We start from the raw sequence: 3,766 nt of genomic DNA on the forward strand, positions 1-3,766 counted from the left end.
TTCCACTAATGTAAAGAATGAATCAGCATGATCGGCTGTACACAGTAGACTAGTACCACAGCGCCCTCTACTGCCCTTCAACGGAAGTATTTAGGGTTGAGGTATAAAGAAGCAGTCTTAGCGTTGAGGTATAAAAAAGCAGTCAGGGCGGAGGGGTGTTTTTTCAGATAATATTATACAGTAAAATGACATTACTACTGTTCGCTAAATAAAAGTACCGATAAATGACCCCGACGTGATTTGAACACGCAACCTTCTGATCTGGAGTCAGACGCGCTACCGTTGCGCCACGAGGCCAGCTGTTTTCTGCTGTATCCGATTATGTACAAGTGAGTGCAGCGCGGATATGTTGGTGAGATGTTAGTTTTTTGCTTTTTCTGCATGCTTAAGTGATTAACAACAGTTTAAGATACAAGAAGATAACTTATGAGCGTGACACCGCAGCAAGTGTTGCTTGCTAAGGTAAACATACAAATAATTAAATAAGTCAGGCAGTCCAGCACAATTCTTTCTGGCTATAAGGCTAATTTAAACTCATGCTTTCCATGCACTCTATCCTTTTTGTGTTGCCCATACACATGATTTGCTGCAGGTGCTGCTATGTTATGATGTGGCCAAGTGGGTCATATACTGTGAAAAGGCAATTCTTGAATTTCCCTCTGTTAGAAATGGGGTTTTTGGGTGGCAGCCTGTCCAAGCAGGAACCACAATCCTCGTCAGAATATGAAACACACCCTAAAGGTACCTGTGCTCACCCTCTGGTAGCTTGGCACAGAGCAGCCAGGCTTAATTTAAGAGGCAATGTGCAAAGTACTTATGCAGTTGTTGATAAGCCAATGTTACCGTGTTTAAAGCAGAGATCACATGCACTTAGCACTGGTTAGGAGAGGTAAAGTGCCCCTAGTCATCAAAGCCTGCAACAAGCATTGGCAATGGCATCCTAAATCCCAGTGCGGGACCACCGCACCACTAGTGGCTGGTTCCAGCACCACTAGGGTGGTGGGCGGACTTCAGTCCGCCCGCCATCCAAATGGGCCCCTATGTATGCTAATGCAAAATAGGTCCCTACTGCAACTCAAGGCCATCCACAATCAAGTGTAAAAGTGTAAAAACAACAGCAACAACAAAAAAATACTGGTACATGTGCTTCATCAAAAAACAAACTTACTTGATTTCACCCAAACAGCAGCAGCGACTGGCACAGGTAAATGTGGTGGGCGGTGGAGTGGGGCCGTGGGGTTGGGCAGTGGGACAGGGGGGGGCGGGTGGAAGGGGGGATGTAGACAGATGACAGAATAGGTATAATTAAATAAATAATACCTATTCCGTCGTCCTTTGTCTTCCCCTCCTGCTGCGCCCTGCCCCGCCTTACCGCTCTTACCTTAGCCGGCTGCTGCTGCCAAAAAACACACCCCTAACGTTCAATGGTACATGTTAAAGCAGGTATTGCTGACAAAGTGAATGATCCTTTCCCTCCAAATCCATATGAAAAGTGACCAATGGATGGACAAAACAGTGGGAGGAGCCTTCTGGACAGGATAAGGAAATTGGAATATCTGTGGAACTTCCTTCCTGTTAAAAAAACAAAGTAATGTAAGAAAATGCTTTTTGTGCTAAAAAACGACCTGAATCATCCCATTCGTGTAAAATACCTATCAATAAAACTATTTTGAGTGCTTTGCAATATGTTTTTATACATTGCCAAGCCGATAGATATAGCATAGGCAAGACCTATTGGCTGACTTTGTAATGCTTGTTTATAACATTGCTAGCTTTACATTTTGCTAATTTTGTAAAGTTTAAAACTTGCAGCAGTGCTGCAACTGACTTCTAAATGTTGCACACCTCTATATTTGTTGTTTTTGCTTCTGTTACCATTTGGCCGTATTTTTGCGTTTTTGTTTTGTTTTTTATTTTTTCTGTTTATACCTGTGCATCTTAAAAAAATGTATTTGCAAAGGCTAAAACAAATAAAACTGGTTTCAACCTTAATGGTCGTGTGATTTACCTCTGTTACACTTTGAAGCAGTAAGCTGCCAAGTCATTAACATATACAAAGTTGTTAAGGGAGGGATGGCGTGTATTGATCAGTTTTTAAGTACATCTTTGTCCAGAAACGGTAAAGAAGATGCAATTAATTACAAGCCTATTTATGAGCTGGTTTGCGTAGCGTTTCTACCATGCAACATTCTACATGTGTGACGCAAACCTTAACCGAGATTTATGAAGCTGTGCAATGCCACTTTGCGTGGTCCTGAGTGGCTCCATAAATCTGGAGTGAAGTAGAGAGGCACAAATTCCTTACTCTGTGCGAGGGAAAAATTCCATGGGTATTGCATCGGTGTTCCCACGAAACTCCCATGGTTTTTGGCACAGTCCCAGTCTTACCAGAACTGGTAAACCTGTGAATGTGCCAATAAGATGATCCTTCCCAGAAGAGGTGTAACACGGCAACATATCTTTATTTCTCCTCGTTGTTTCCTATGTGTGCTGCACACAGAAAGAGGAATATGTCTCTGTGGATTGTTTTTGTGCAGGAAGTTGCCCCCACCAGCACAAAATCAATCCTGCATGCAAGGCAAGCACTCTTGCACCATGGTGAAAAGGTGCTTGCGTTGGTGCTAGGCTACCAAAAGGGCGCCAGTGGAGAAGACAGGAATGGGCCCTACTGCCTCAAATACAGCGCATTCCTGTGCTTTCCTGTCATGCAGAGCAGCAACGCCAACGGCGGGAGCCGGATGGACGTGGCTCGTCTCGGCTCCTGGTCCGCGCTGCTCTCCTGAGGCTCCAGCTGCGGCCGACCTGCGTTTCAACTGCCGGGAAGCACACCATCGGCGGGCTGAACCTGCGGGGCACAAACTGGGCGTATTACAGCGGCTGCTGAACTGTCCCTGTGATCGGGAGAGTTGCGGACGGACCCTAGCGCTCGCCAAGATGGCACCCACCACCCCACCCCACGAGTGGCGAGGATCCACGGTTGCCGGTGAGGGGATTGGGGAGCCTGGGGAATGCCTCGCCGCTTCCAGTGAAGCCAAGTCTCGGCATACCGAGCAGCGACACCCGCAGCAGCAACCACTACGGGGCCATGAAGGCGCAGCCTCGGACGGGGATCGATAATCGCGGTAGCTGCCATGAGAGCCCTGTGGCCAGCGCTGAGGCACATCTGGTGCCGAGGAGCGCGGGGCTCCCTCCATGGAGCCCGGGCCCCAAGGTCCCGCCAGGGCCGGACGTTAACACCGCCTGGAGCCCACCTTCTGCTACTTTCACTTCCAGCCGTCTCGCCCTCAGCACAGGGATGCCAAATAACCGTGAGGCGATAAGAGGGCGCTTCATCTTACAGCCACTCAGCTGCTGTTGCCTTTCCGTATTACCAGGTACAGGGGTGCAGTTTCGGGGAGAATCTCGACACTACAGCGTGATGCCCCGGGCTTTTCTTTACTGTCTTAACCTGGGGGGCGCACCCTCCTGGACTGCGTCTCTGACACCCACGCGGACTTCCACAGACATTTGGCGTGCAGCCTGAGGGGCGGGCCTGTGCGACCCGGAGACTGTGCCTTCGAACATCCTAGGCGACTCTGCTGCCCAGTGGCCCCTGAGCGTTTGCCCATCTAATTGACTCATTTTGGTTTCAGTGGAACCCCAATCCCTTTCCCTCCTTGCTCCTGTGGCTGCCCCCCTCTGCTCTGCTCCTTTATTCATGGACTTCTTTACTTTCTTTTCTTTTGTCCTGGATGCCATTTTGCTGCTGCTCTCGGACGCTTCTTTC

At 48.5% G+C, this 3,766-nt stretch overlaps 1 non-coding gene across 1 annotated transcript; it reads right to left on the bottom strand.

Annotated features, from left to right (window-relative positions):
- Positions 1-225: 225 nt before the first annotated feature.
- Positions 226-297, bottom strand: TRNAW-CCA (transfer RNA tryptophan (anticodon CCA)). Its single transcript has one exon. It is a non-coding gene; the product is annotated as a tRNA-Trp (tRNA).
- Positions 298-3,766: the final 3,469 nt, after the last annotated feature.

Source organism: Lissotriton vulgaris, chromosome 12 (assembly GCF_964263255.1).
Source record: "Lissotriton vulgaris chromosome 12, aLisVul1.2, whole genome shotgun sequence".
NCBI classification, from domain to species: domain Eukaryota; kingdom Metazoa; phylum Chordata; class Amphibia; order Caudata; family Salamandridae; genus Lissotriton; species Lissotriton vulgaris.